Genomic DNA, 15,954 nt, shown 5'->3' with positions numbered 1-15,954 from the left:
ATAACTGCATACTTAAAATAGTCAATTCTACTTTTAGGAAATCAAGAGATGTAACTTAAACAGAAACCTGTACTACTTAGTAACTTCCTATTAGTCCTACTTCTGACCTCTTGGATGATAGGAGAACACTTACGACTTATTTCCAAAGTGATAGCATTTGGAAGGTTTCTGCCATTTTAATCTCAAAGGGTCCCCCCTGCCAAGTCAACGTTTGTAGACCCTAACCCTATTTGACCCTAACCCTAACACTAACCCCTAACCCCAAACCCCAAACCTAAGCCTAACCCCAACCCCAACCCCTAAGCCACAGAGTTGAGAACATTTTGTTTAATGTTAATAATAATATAGGAGAAACTTAATAATAATATAGGAGAAACTCAATTTGGAGGAGTTGAAGTTAGGGAAGAAACAAGATTAAATGACATGGTCAGAATCTGGCACCAATGGAAACATATGAGCACTGAGATCATCCCAACCACAATAGTGAAATCTTACAGCTTTTAGAAGGAAGATGGATCCTGGCATTTAAAAGAGACATGATATCTTGTTTCATGTGCCTCTTGAAAAACTCAAAGGTTGCCGGGCGTGGTGGCACATGCCTTTAATCCCAGCACTGGGGAGGTAGAGGTAGGACGATTGCTATGAGTTCGAGGCCACCCTGAGACTACATAGTGAATTCCAGGTCAGCCTGGGATACAGTGAGACCCCTACCTTGAAAAACAAAAAACAAAAGAACAACAACAGCAAAAAACAAACAAACAAACAAACAAACAAAACAACCCTCAAAGGATTAACAAATCCTTGTTCTTTAAAACAATGTAAGTTTTGCTGGCTGGTTATAAATAAACCATGTGGCATCTATAAGTGATAATAATGAATTAACAGATAAAATGCGAACTAAACTGGGGGCTGGAGAGATGGCTTAGTGGTTAAGGCAATTGCCTCCAAAGCCAAAGGGCACAGGTTTGACTATCCAGTACCCACTTAAAGCCAGAAGCAAAAGGCGGTGCATATGTCTCGAGTACTTTTGCAGTGGCTGGAGGCACTGGCAAACCCATTCATTCTCTGTCTCTCTCTCTCCTCTTGCAAATTATGAAGAAAATTATTTTAATTATTTAAAAAAATAGGGCTGGAGAGATGGCGTAGCGGTTAAGCGCTTGCCTGTGAAGCCTAAGGACCCCGGTTCGAGGCTCGGTTCCCTAGGTCCCACATTAGCCAGATGCACAAGGGGGCGTACGCGTCTGGAGTTCGTTTACAGAGGCTGGAAGCCCTGGCGCGCCCATTCTCTCTCTCTCCCTCTATCTGTCTTTCTCTCTGTGTCTGTCGCTCTCAAATAAATAAATTAAAAAAAAATTAACCAAGCATATTGGCACATACCTTTTATCACACCATCTGAGAGGCAGGAGGAGTATCAACACAAGTTTGAGGTCACTCTTGGACTCTATAGTAAATTCAAGGTCCACCTGGGCTAAAGTAATACCCTACCTCAAAAAGCTGATTAGGGCCAGGCATGGTGGCACATGCCTTTAATCCCAGTGCTAGGGAGGCAGAGAGAGTTTGAGGCCACCCTGAGACTGTACAGGGCATTCCAGGTCAGCCTAAAGTGAGACCCTACCTAAAAAAAAATTAAAAAATTAGGATATTCAGATATATAAATCAAGTTACAATATTATATGCATTGTCATTTGCTAGCTTGTGTCTATTATAAAGGATTAAATGACCATCAGGGAAATGCAAATTAAAACTCTTTTGAGATTACACATCCCTCCTGTCAGAATAAATGCTGGTGAGGATGTGGGGAAAAAAAGTCTTTCTCCATTGTTGGTGGGAATGTTATCTGGTACAGCATTGTGGAAATCAGTGTGAAGGTTCCTGAGACAGCTAAAAATGGATTTACCAGGGCTGGAGAGATGGCTTAGCATTTAAGGAGTTTGCCTGCAAAGTCAAAGGACCCAAGTTTGATTTCCCAGGTCCCATGGAAGCTACAGGCACAAGGGGGAGCCTGCATCTGGGGTTCGTTTGCAGTGGCTAGAGGCACTGGAGCACCTGTTCTCTTTCTCTTTTAGATAAATAAATAAAATATATTTTAAAAAATAGATTTACCATATGACCCAGATATACTACTACTAGCCATATATCCTGAGGACTCTTCTTGTTACTTTAGAGATACTTGCTCAACCATGTTTATTGCTGCTCTATTCACAAAAGCTAGGAAATGAAACCAGCATAGATGTCCTTCAAGTAACGATTGTTATATTGTGTTATATTTGGGTAGTGTAATTATAGTCAGTGGTAAAGGAAAATGAAATTATAAATTTGCAGGGAAAAGGATGGAACTATAAAGGATTATACTAAGTGAGGTAACCCAGGCCCAGAAAGCCAAGCACTGCATGATCTCTCTCATATTTGGATCCTAGCTAGAAATGTTTGGACTTTTATATGAGTTGGAGTAAAAATTAGTAGTAGAGGTCAGTAAGGTAGAAAAGGGCTATAAGAGAGGGAGGAGAGGGGAGGATTTAAGGGGATGGTACTGTATATATGAAATTAGATGAACAGACTACTGGGCGTGCAATGGCCTAAGTCAGGTCATGGGAAGGGTAGGGGGAGGGTTAATCAAAATTCAAGATGTTGTGAATAAGCAACATGGAAGCCTATTCTTTTGGATAACAGCACACGCAGAAGCCATAGACTATTACTAGAAAAATTTCAATGCCAGGGGTGGGATACCTTCCAGTGAGTTGTTGGGGAGTGAGGTCCCTGAGGCCCCCAAAACATTACAGGCCACTGACAATGCTGTTGGTTTCCCATTGGAAATAAATGGTAAGACCCTATTTCTGAAGACTCCACATGCCAGGGTGGCAAGGTCACTGAGAAATCAAGCAGGAGCTGAGCTGAAAACATCCTCCCTATAGAACAGCTGACAGAAAGTTGGAAAAAGCTGCACCGCATGCAGCACTGTGGGAAACAGAAGTCATCAGTGGTGAAAACAGTGGGCACTGCGTCATGTTTGGCCAAGCAGGCCAATTGACCGCACGGGTGCATGAGGGGCATGTTTGTTATGGGCAAAACCAACTGCTCTCTCATTGGACTAGAGGCCTGCTCTACATGCTTGATACTGAAAACCTAATCAAAAGCCTTTGGTGGTTGAGGTTATGAGCCCAAGCAGTCTAATGCCTGCTCTTGCCTGACTAAATGCATATACTATGCTCAACAAACTGCCCTGTAAGCACTTTACTTAATGTTCATACCCATATATTAAGGCTACTTTCACTTTGGGTTAGAGAAGCTTCCCTTTTCAGATGGTGGTGACCACTGGGATGACCCAACAGGCACCATAGCAATGACAGGAGTATTTAGCACTGAAATATCTCTACCATATCTTCCGAAGTTCAGAGTCCACTGAGGAAGAGGTGGCAGAAATAACGTCAGAGCCAAAGGATGGGTAGGACTGCTTACAATACACTGCTCCAAACAGAAATTGGCCACAATATCCATGACCTCAAAGTACCTCGCAGTGCCTTCACAAGACCCTCATAATAGGAGGAAAGGATGACCTCAAAATAAAAGAAAGACTAATGGAAAGAGGGAGGGGATATGATGGAGAATGGAATTGTGAATTGGAAAGTGGGGGGGGGAGGTAATTAACATGGTTTATTGCCTGTAACTATGGAAACTGTAAATAAAAAGTTTAAAAAGGGGATCAGTTGGGATGATCACATGGCTCAACAGATTATACTCTTGCCTGCAAAGCCTAATGACCTAGGTTCCATTCCCCAGTATCCAATTAAAGCCAGATGCACAAAGATGCGCCTGGAGGCCATGACATGCCAATTCTCTCACCCACACACTCTCTCCTCTGCTTGCAAGTGAATAAATAAAAATAGTTTTTAAAAGAGTCAATTTTTCAATGTCTGTACTTTCACAGTCACTCAGGACACAAATGCTTATCTCTAGGGGCAACAGGGAAGAATGAGATGTATAGACACAGAGGGAGAGAGGAGAGCTATATCTTTGTACCTCTCTTCAATGTCTGAATCACATGAGCTCTTAGAAATTTTAAAAATGTGGCTAATGTGGCTGGGCATGAACGGATCATGCCTTTGATCCCAGCACTCCAAAGGCAGAGGTAGGAGGATCTCTAAATTCAAGACCTTCCTGAGACTACATAGTGAATTCCAAGTCAGCCTGAAGTAGAGCAAAACAGTTCCTTGAAAAGCCAAATACATTTTCATCCATAGTTGGCATGTGGCTCAAGGTCTCATTATTGTCATGAGATGGATGTGAAAACCCCAGGCATCCTCTACATCTTCAAGAAAAAAAAAAAAAAAAAGCTGCCGGACGTGGTGGCACATGCCTTTAATCCCAGCACTCAGGAGGCAGAGGAAGGAGGATCGCCGTGAGTTCGAGGCCACCCTGAGACTACATAGTGAATTCCAGGTCAGCCTGGACTAGAGACCCTACCTCAAAAGCAAAACAAAAAAGCTGATGCACCAGCTTAGTTAATTCTATTTAGAAACTTTCCAATAATCTCCACCAAACAACTTCTACTAACATCTCAGCAGAACTCAGTCACATGCATGTCCCTAGTGTACAGGAAACTAGAGTCAGGTGCTGTCCTGCTAAAAATAAATCAGAGCTCTGGTACTGAGGAAGTAGGAGGGCTACTGATATAGATCACTGGTATAGGACCTTGGGTTCAAACACCAATACAGATGAAGTAAACAGCTAAACTGCTGGGGATATATGCTTGGCTGAATCTGTTGCTTCAGGCCTGAAATCCCATCTATTAGGCTGATGAGGAGGATGACAAGTTCAAGACTAGACTGGGCACCTTAATAGAAAAATAAAGAAAGAGGGGGAAAAGGAATGATAATTACCTTTACTTCAGCCACATAGGGGAGAGAAAAGAAGCAATCAGAAACTTTAATGTTCCACCATCAATTCTTGATATTTGTTGGTTCATGAGACAGGACCTTGCTATGAAACCTTTAGTGGCCTAGAACTCACTACGTAGCCCAAGCTAGCCACAAATACAAGGAAATTCTGATGCTCCAGCCTCCTGAGTGCTGGAATTCGAGGAGTGCACCATAAAACCAAGCATTCTACCACCATTTCAACACCCAACCTAAACTTGTCCTCAAACACTGACTGCATCCTGTGTCAGTAGATGAAGATCATATTCCATTCCAAGGCTGGCTCTCCAGTACCACACTTGGTCCTTTCATGGGAAGTTCTTCATCCAGGTGCAGTCGTGCACACCTATAATCCCAGCTACAGGAAGGTCACACGTTTGAGGTCAACCTGGCAAACAAAGTGAGTTTCTGCTTCTTTCACAGCAAGAAGGGAGAGGCTGCAGATATGGCTTAGCAGTTAAGGTACTTATCTGCAAAGCCAAAGTCCCCAGGTTCAATTCTCCAGGACCCAAGTAAGCCACATGCACAAGGAGGTGCATGCATCTGGAGTTCATTTGCAGTTACTGGAGGACATGATGTGCCATCCTCTCTCGCCCCCTTCCTCTAAAATAAATAAAAATTAAAAAACAATAGGATGGAAATATGGCTTAGCTATTAAGGCACTTGCCTACCAAGCCTAAGGAACCTCTCTCTCTCTCCCTGTCTCTCTCCTCTCTCTCCCTCTCCCTCTCCCCCTCCCTCCCTCCCTCCCTCTCTCTCTCTCCAACCCCAATAAATGATAACAAAATATTTAAAGAAAAAAGAATTGAGCAATTTTTTTAAAATTTAAAAACCTAGAGGGCTGGGGCAATGGCTCAGTGATTAAAGGTGCTTGTTCACAATGCCAGTTGCATTAAAAAAGAAAGAAAGAGAAGGGACCTTCCCAAAAGAGAATAGGATACTCAGTGGAATGGGGATGGGGAAGAGGGGATACCATGAGAGGAATAGGATCAGCACATGATTTGTTCAGCAGTGAGGTTCATAATTAATAAAAATAATTTAAAAAATACAAGAGGGGAAACTCTTTAAGATAGCAAACTACTTTCCTCATGGATTAAAGCCATAACCAGGAGCCTATATCTGACTCTGTATCAGGTCCAATTCATTTTTTTTTTATTTTCAAAATTAATTTATTGGAAAAGAAAGAGCTGCTACAAACAAACTACATATGTAGCTGGACATGGTGGCACATGCCACTAATCCCAGCACTTGGAAGGCAGTGGAAGGAGGATCACAATGAGTTTGAGGCAACTCTGAGACTACATAGTTAATTCCAGGTCAGTCTGAGCTAAAGTGACACTCTATCTCAAAACACACAAACAAACAAACAAAAAAAAAAGAAGAAGAAGAAGAAGAAGAAATAAAGAAAGAAAACTACAGATGCATGCATGCACCACTTTGTGCATCAGGCTTTACGTGGGTACTAGGGAATGAAACCTCAGTCATTAGGCTTTGCAAGCCAAGTATCTTAATTGCTGAGCCATCTTTTCATTCCCAAGACCAGGTCAAACTCCCAAGAAAACTGAAGATGCAAATGTTCAGAAAAGGGAAACCTGTTTGCCTGATTTGTCCCCTGGGACTGAGTACATGAATACTTTTTAATGGGGTTCTTTAATGGTGGTTTGTGTAAGGGTAACTATTATAGTTTGTATCTTGGATGCTCCCCCAAAGTTGAAGGCTTAGTCTCATAGTCTGTGACATGAGTGGGAGGTAAAGCATTGAGGAGTTGGAACTCAAGGGAAGGAAGATTAGGTTAGTAAGGCAATGTTCTTGAATCACTATAAAATATGGGATTAGTAAAAATAATGAGACTACTATGAAGATAAAGCCAGCATAATTTATTAATATGGAATAAATGTATGTTGAGAATGATTGCAAGTTAATAATGGTTCTCACTCACCACTTCATTTCAATCTACAGTCAATTAGCACTACCAAGTCCCATCACTCATGGGGCCTGGTGCATGATGGCTGTAAAGCATGCGACTACTGCTCTATGGGTTGCCCCTAAGGGACCTTGCCGACAGAACAGGCAATGTCCATGGCTTTGAATTCATGCTGTCACCAATCTATACTGCATACAGGTATGTGGAATGCATTTGAAAAGCTCAGATACAGAGAGGGTTTCACATTGACCAGATCATCATATCCAACATGATGCAGAATAAGGAACATATGGCTAATGCCCTGAGTAGGGCCAGATTCAAGTACCCCAGAGGATAGAAAATTCACATTTCAAAGCCAGGACTACAGTGAGACCCTACCTAGAAAGAAACTAAATGGGGGAATAAATTATCATTCAATGTCTTTTAGCATAATAACCTTAACAGCCTTTAGCATGATAGCCAAAATAGCCTGTATTATGTTTACAGGCTTCTTTTAGTTGTTACTCTTTTTTTTTTTAATGAGAGAGAGAGCAAGAAAGAGACAGAGAGAATTGGCCCACAAGGTTCTCTAGCCACTGTAAACAAACTCCAGACATGTGTGCTACACGTATGACCTTGTGCATGTGACTTATGACCTTGTGCATCTGACTTATGTTGGTTCTGGGGAGTCGAACATGGGCCCTTAGGTTTCACAGGCAATCGCCTTAAGCACTAAGCCATCCTCCAGCCCTCCTAGCTATGCTTTGAAAGCTGAGGTATCCTAAGAGATCTAAAACAAAACAAAACAAAATCCCTCAAGTTCATCTTCATTCACAACAGGAGAAAATGCAGATAACACCAGGAAAGCCAGTGGTTTTAGAAGGTGTCTGGAAAGATATCAGGACTTATAGGATCAAGTCCCTCAGGGAAAGCTCTGATGCTCTGTACAGCCAGAAGGGAGGTGCTGGAAACACATGGCTTCCATCCAAGGCAGACAGCAACATGGAGGTCATCAGGGTAGTTCCCTAACATTAATACTTCCTGCTATGGCAAGCTAATTCCTATTAAGAATAGCTAAGGGGGCCAGGATGTGGTGGTACATGCTTTTAATTCCAGCAACAAGTGGCAGGGGTGGGGGTGGGGCAGAGGTACGAGTATCACTCTGAGTTTGAGGCCAGTCTGGGACTACAGAATGAGTGCCAGGTCAGCCTGGGATAGAATAAGACCCTAACTCGAAAAACAGTAACAAAAGCAACAAAAAAGAATAACTAAGGGATGAGGCAAGACATGGAGGGAAAATAACATAAAAATGTGCCCATACCCCTTTTAACACTGGTTGGAAAATTAGGCAAATTCATCTCAGTGGTGTTTTGTGTCAAAAGAAAAACAAAACCTTTTACGACCACTGAGGCAGTTTAATATGACTGTGCCCCCAAAAGTAAAAAAGCAGGAATGTCCTCAAGCCAGACCTAACAGTCCCCATGTTAGTACAATCAGAGAAGTCTTCTGCTTTTTCTTTAATTTGTATTTTCATTTATTTATTTATTTGTTTGTTTGTTTGTTTGTTTGTTTATTTATTTGAGAGTGACACAGAGAGAGAAAAAGAGGCAGAGGGAGAGAGCATGCGCGCACCAGGGCCTCCAGCCAATGCAAACAAACTCCAAATGCATCTCCATCTATCTGGCTAACGTGGGTAATGGGGAATCGAACCTCGAACCGGGGTCTTTAGGCTTCACAAGCAAGTGCTTAACCACTGAGCCATCTCCCCAGCCCCCAGAGAAGTCTTCTTCTTATCTCTTGCCTGAATGAGTGCTCTAGATCTGTTTTTCTATAAACAACCTAAGCCCTTCCATACACCCCTTTCCTAGAACTGAGATTCCTGGAAGATTTATATCTGATAGTGGCATTATGGCTACTCAGCCCCAAAACTTAGCATCATGGCAGGTTAGCTCAGCCTCCGTTCTGAATCCAAAAGTGACCCCAATTTGGGTCATAGGGCAGGCTTTACCCACTAACACCTTCCATATGGCAGGAGCTCTCTATACTTTATCCATTTTCCTTCTCTTAATCTAATAAAGTCTATCTAAACCTTACCCTATGATCTGTGAATTTCACATCTTTAAGTTTGTAAGACAAGAATCTGGAGATACCCCAAGTTCATTGATGCAAAAGCACTCATCAGATATAAATAACTTCCTCATTTTCATGCCATACTCAGAGGGTGGACACACAGAACATTTACAATATGCACACACATGGCAACACTAAATATGAATTGAATGAATGAATATGAATTCTCAGTCTTATGTTTACCTTTTAGGTACTCTCACACAGTCACCGGGAGTAAGCCACTAATCTTGGGTTTTATCCAAGTTGAGGCCCCTAGGATGTGAGTGGAACTACTAAAGCTGCTGAGAGTGACAGTGTGAAGCCAATCTTAGTACTGTCACTGCTCACAATTCTACCAACCAGTCCAACTAGGTGAGCCAATGAGTTTACTGGGTTGACTTACAGAGCACAGGTGGGGTGTTATTTACAGGAGTGTGGGTGACCCCAAAACAGCTGCATTACTGCAAGGTCCACCCCACCAGAGACTATATGAAAACAGTATGATAGCATCTAATTACTTAACCTTTCACTTCCTAGTTTATCCCAGGCCAGTGACCCTCCCCCTCCTTTTACCAGACAGTGTCAATAGCTCCATTAACATTTTTTTTTAATTTTTTAAAATTTTTATTAATATTTTCCATGATTATAAAAAAAATCCCATGGTAATTCCCTCCCTACCCACCCCCCCCGACACTTTCCCCTTTGAAATTCCATTCTCCATCATATTACCTCCCCATCACAATCATTGTACTTACATATATACAATATCAACCTATTAAGTACCCTCCTCCCTTCCTTTCTCTTCCCTTTATGTCTCCTTTTTAACCTTCTGGCCTTTGCTACTAAGTATTTTCCTTCTCACGCAGAAGCCCAATCATCTGTAGCTAGTATCCACATATGAGAGAGAACATGTGGCGCTTAGCTTTCTGGGCCTGGGTTACCTTACTTAGTACAATCCTTTCCAGGTCCTTCCATTTTTCTGCAAATTTCATAACTTCATTTTTCTTTACTGAATAGCTCCATTAACATTTCCATAGACTTGGCTATCACTGCATAGCTCTGCTCAATTAACTTTGACAGGCCTACTAAGAAAAGACATTCTTTACTGGCATTAGATTATATCTGGAGGAAAAAGCCCTTCCTACCAGATTCTTTTTTTTTTTTTTTTTTTCCCTAGGTAGAGTCTAGCTCTAGCCCAGGCTGACCTGGAACTCAGTATGCACTATGTAGTCTCAGGTTGGCTTGGAACTCACAGTGATCCTCCTACCTCTGCCTCCCAAGTGCTTGGATTAAAGACATGTACCACCATACCTGGCCCTACAACATTTTTGAACATTTTTGTGATCTACATACAGCAAACTTACTTTGGTTAAAAAAAAAATTATTATAGGGCTGGAGAGATGGCTCAGCAGTTAAGGCACTTGCCTGTGAAGCCTAAGGACCCAGATTCATTTCTCCAGTACCCACATAAAGCCATATGTGCCTTGTGACACTTGCATCTGGGATTTTTTTTTTGCAGTGGCTGAAGTCCCTGGCACACTCATTCTCTATCTGCCTCTTTTTCTTTCGCAAATAAGTAAAAATAAAATAGTTAAATAAAATTTTAGACCCAGACATGGTGGTGCATGCCTCTAATCCCAGCACTCGGGAGGCGAACGTAGGAAGATGAGTTCAAGGCCACCCTGAGACTACACAGTGAATTCCAGGTCAACCTGAGCTAGAGTGAGACCATACCTCAAAAACAAAATGAAATGTTATCCACCTTTGCTTCAGTTATGTTTCCTTATATGTAAGTCTGTCTAATATCCTTATAAATAACCCTATGATTTCATTATAAAATCTTGTTATAAGGAAATGAGTAGCTCACCTCCCTTAAACAACATAACTCCAAAAGTCCCAGTCACTGATAAAATTATTCCTGAAGAATTTGGGTGCATTCCTCTCCTGAGGCCCACACCTGACTCTCCTCAATCATCTGTCCTTTCTTCTACTCAGACTCACTAACTCTACTTCTGGCTCAGCCTGAAATTCTTTCCAGCTGTGTTAAGTACCCCAGCTGCACCTGAGTGGAAGGCCTTTAGATAGCAAATCGGAACACTGAGATGTGTTCCCAGTGCTGGTGACATTTTCAATATTTCAATAATGGCAATAGGGTTTTGCCTGAAGAGCTTTAAAGTCACCTTTTGACATTAGTCACTGGATATGTTTCTAAGACTGAGCAATTTAGTTTATAGCGCTGGAATAGATCTGGGAAGGGGTAAATTAACTATTAACCCTAACCTGGGCATGGTGACAGTATCAGGATCCAAGCAGACCTTTTAGAAAATTCTTAAGTAGCCCAAAAATTCCTGCTTCATAATATCCGTCAGTGGGAGACAATTTCCTCCATCCTCAAGTTTCGTTCACTTCCACCATTGAGCACCATTTGACATTTTTAAATCTTTTTTTAAAAGTCCCTAGGGTTTTTCCTTAAACTTGGTGGCTTACATGTAAAGATGGGGACTTCTCTGCCCTTTAACAGCCTTAATATTCAATACATAGGTACTATTTTCTAACCAACTGAAATATTGTTTCCTGTACTTTATGCCTTTCGTATTCAGAGTAAGACATTATAGAAAACCAAGAGCATCCTTTCATTTTCTAAAGAACCTCCACATTCTCAAGTTACAGAACTAACTCTAAAGAGAGAAGGTAAAACTCACTGGCCAGCTGGGGTGGCTTGAAGACCCAGTGAGCGATGCTGACCAGCAATCTGCCTTTCCAATACCTGTCTGCAGGAAGGCAAACCTGCTGTGTAAGGGTTCTGGTCCCACATGCATGTGTCTGGAGCCAGTTTGCCACGGCCAGGCCCTGCAGCCCCTTTCTGCAGTTTGTAAGACCTGTGTGAAGCTTTTGGGCCCACCCTCGTCCTGTGGCACTGGTGCCTGGAGCTGCTGGCAGCAGTTGAAATGCCCCGGCCAGCGGGGAATCGAACAAAGAGGCTAGGTGAAAATCAACCTGAATGAAAGTAGGCAAACAGACACAAGAAGGAGACCATGCTAGACATTTGTCACAGCCTCGAGAGTTTATTCTTACATGTAGGTTTACATAGGGTTGTAGGGGGAAGGGAACGTGGTCAGGGCAAGGAGTTGTAGGGGGAAGGGGATGTGGTTAGGGCAAAGATCACAGAGTTACTGGTTAAACCGCAATGCCTTTGTTTCTTCATTAGCTACCGGCAGGACAGGGGAATGTTTGGCCAGGTGTACGATCCCATTGTTTCTGGTAGTTGAATATTAGGTGAGGAAGTAGAAGCTTAACTTGCTATATGGCAGTCTCCGTTAACATGGCCGAGGTTTGGTTCATGGCTCCCAACATTGAAACACCTGTGTGAGGCACATCCTGGAAGTCCAGCCCCACCGCTGCTGAACCCGGTTGACTGTCCACCCTGGCAGGGCCGGAGCCTCATGTCTGCCACACCCATCCAGCTGTGTTACACTCCTTAGCACTAGGCATCTCCTACAAGGTCACTGTTGCTGTCCCTTCTCACCTGTAGCCACCATGGTGAGTGGATCACGTTTGGGGAGTGTGAAGAGGAGCTGGGCAGGCACTGGGCAGCTCTACATCGGGAGGACAGTGGCTCTCCATTCATCATGTGGAGAGGGCAGCAGCTCACACCGTGCATGAGGAGAGTTGGAGTAGACGAGGCCCAAGTATGTTGAGATTTTCCAGGGCCTGGATAAAGGGTCTGCATGGATGAAGTTTTCACCTCAGCTCAAGCCGGATTTCTCAGTGACCTGAGTCTTCAGCAGCAATGCCCACTGCCATTTATCTCCCCTGATGACTTCTCTATCTCTCTCCCATAAAGCTGCATACAGCATAGCTTTTTTTCCAGCTTTCTGTCAGCTGGTCTACAGGGAGGAGGTTTTCAGCTCAGCTCCAGCAAGATTGCTCAGTGACCTTGTAGCCCAAGCATGTGGAGTCTTTAACAATAGGGTCTTACCACCTATTCCTGGTAGGAAACCAAGCACTTTCGTAATGGCCTGTAATGTTTTGGGGGCAGCAGGGACCTCTCTGGCCAACAACTCACTGGAAGGTATCCCATCATTGGCCTGAAATTTTTCTAGATATAATCTATGGCTTCTGGGTATACCATTGTCCAATAAAGTAGGTTTCCATATGGCTTATTCATATCCTCTTATATTTTGATTAACCCTCCCCTCACCCTTCCTTTACAATCTCTTCCCCTAACCTTACTTAGGCCTTTCAACCCCCAGTAATTCTTCTACTTACATATGTACAATACCATCACCTTGAATCCTTCCCTCTCCTCCCTTCCCTTTCTAGCTTTATGGCCTCTGCTACTGAGTTTTATTCCAACTCACATGCAAGTCCAAACATTTGTAGCTAGGATCCACGTATGAGAAAGAATATACAGCACTTAGCTCTCTGGGTCTGAGTTAACTCACTAAGTATAATACTTTACAGATCCATCCATTTCCCTGAAAATTTCATAATTTCATCTTCCTTTACTGCTGAATGAAAACTCCATTGTATAAAAGTACCATGTCTTCATTATCCACACCATGATTATCTTTTAATTAGTTAATTTGTTTATTTATTTGAGAGAGAGAGAGAGAATGTGTAGGGGCACACCAGAGCCTCTTGCTACTGCAAAGGAACTCCAGATGCATGGGTCACTTTGTCCTTCTGGCTTTACATGGGTAATGGGGAATCAAACCTGGGCCATTAGGCTTTAGAAGCAAGTGCTTTAACTGCTGAGAAATCTCTTCATCCCTTATTAAGAAGTTTACATGGGAACTAGAAAAATAGCTTAGCAATTAAGGCACTTTCCTGCAAAGCCAAAGGACCCAGGTTTGATTCCCCAGGAACCACATAAGCCAGATGCACAAGATAATCCACACATCTGGAGTTTGTTTGCAGTGGTTGGAGGCCCTGGTATGTTCTCTCTCTCTCTCTCTCTCTCTCTCTCTCTCTCTCTCTCTCTCAAATAAAGAAAGAATAAAATATTTTTAAAAGTTTTTAAAAGAAGAGTGAAATTCTCCATAGTGGTATCAAGATGTCCTAAGACAAATTGTGGCCAAAGATTGTTAACTCTTTCTGGTCTTGCTCAAAGACAGCAAAACATTTTCTGATGTCTTAATGCTTTCAGGTCCAAGCAACCTTTTCTGAATATCTCAGTATAGTCATACATCCACGAAAAGTGTCTACAACGCCTTCCTTTTGGGGTATGATAATACCCTTCTATAAGGTAATTTGATGAGGTAAAGACAGGCAGTGATTGCAGAATGTGATCTCCTGACTCTCACTCTAACAAAAACCTTCACACCTAACCTTCACCCCAAAATTCCTAAACTCAACCTGACTCTGACCCCAATCCTGACCCTGAAACAGACACTGACCCTAATCCTAAACCTGGCCTTGACACTAGCCACAAACCTCTAACTCTAAGGCTAACACTAAAAATAGTAGTGTGTCGTGTTACATAATGATCTCACCAATTGCCAGATGAAAATGATGCTCTGAGAGGAAAAGTATTAGATGTTAGATCCAGTATTTTGAGTGGTACACAGTGCAACTGTTAACCATTTCTTTCTTTCTTTTTTTTTTTTTTTTTTTTAGCCCAGGCTAACCTGGAATTCATTATATGCTCTCAGGCTAGTCTTGAACTTACTTTGATCCTCCTACCTCTACCTCATGAGTGCTGGCATTAAAGACATGCCCCACCATGGCTAGCCAAATGGTATCTCTTTTTCAAGAACAATTATTTTATTCTACTTCAGATAATTTTCTAGGTATCACACAGAAGAATCTTTATTGTCTGTAACATAAAGTGACAGGGTCCTTCAAAGTTAAAGACTAATTGAAAATATGTATTATACATTTGTCATTATTTGAAATTATCCAATAATTTTTAGTGTTCTTATGGAATGAAATAATGATAAAAGGCATTCTATATTCATATGATCAAAATAAATTTACTTGTCAGGTTTATTTTTTTTCCTAGTAGGGTCTCACTCTAGCCAAGGTTGACCTGGAATTCACTATTCAGTCTCAGGATTATCTCTTACTCAGGATAATCCTCCTACCTCTGCCTCCCAAGTGATGAGAATAAAGGGGTGTACCACCATGCCCAGCCAGAAGTCAGTTTTAATCCTTGCTCATGTTCAAAGTATAACCACTGTAATAAGACCTAAGATATTAGCAGCCACTAATTTTTGATTCACACTTAACTGGAAGTAAAGAGGCACCAGTGATTTCATATCCCCCAGCATAGACAACATAAGAGCCACAATGCACACCATTCCCAGAAAGACAGCAAATGAAATCCTGAAGAGACAGGATTGTTTTTTTTTTTTTTTCTTTCCTTTTATTGTTATTTTGCAGTTGGGAGAAGAGTAGCAATAAATAACCTCTTTCCTTCCTCTGGCTTTCCTCAGCAACTTAGAGATGGAATTAGTCCTCTATACCAGAGTGACAGAATAAAACATCTATATGATGAATCACAATATTCACACAACAGTGAGGCTTTGCTGCACCTGCAGCATCAATGACAACATATTTATTTGGAGTACCACGCAAAACTTTGAACCTTAAGACCAATTTATAGGAATTATACAGAGTCAACACTCATGTGTTGACTGCTCATTGGCATAAAGTATTAGCTCTGTGGTACACACAAAAATAACATAATTTATTGGGCTGGAGAGCTGGCTTAGCAGTTAAGGCACATGCCTTCAAAGACTAAGGACCCAGGTTCGATTCTCCAGGTCCCGTGTAAGCCAGATGCACATGGTGGCACATGCATCTGGAGTTCATTTGCAGTGGCTAGAGGTCCTGGCCTGCCCATTCCCACTCTTTCTCTCTCTCTCCCCCATCCCTCTCTCTGTGTCTAATAAATAAATAAATAAAAATAAATCTTTAAGAAAACCATAATTTCCTTCTAGTTGATTTTCTTTTTGTTGCATTGGCACTAAATTTCCCTCGTTGTAGCTTCTGTCTGTACAGTCTGAAATCTATTTTGAATTTTCC

General features: G+C 42.0%; 1 pseudogene; it reads right to left on the bottom strand.

The window, feature by feature from the left end:
- Positions 1-15,089: 15,089 nt before the first annotated feature.
- Positions 15,090-15,605, bottom strand: LOC123458810 (annotated as a pseudogene).
- Positions 15,606-15,954: the final 349 nt, after the last annotated feature.

This window comes from Jaculus jaculus, chromosome 1 (assembly GCF_020740685.1).
Source record: "Jaculus jaculus isolate mJacJac1 chromosome 1, mJacJac1.mat.Y.cur, whole genome shotgun sequence".
Classification (NCBI taxonomy): domain Eukaryota; kingdom Metazoa; phylum Chordata; class Mammalia; order Rodentia; family Dipodidae; genus Jaculus; species Jaculus jaculus.
Note: the sequence above shows the minus strand (reverse complement) of the source record. Positions and strands in the feature narration are given on the sequence as shown.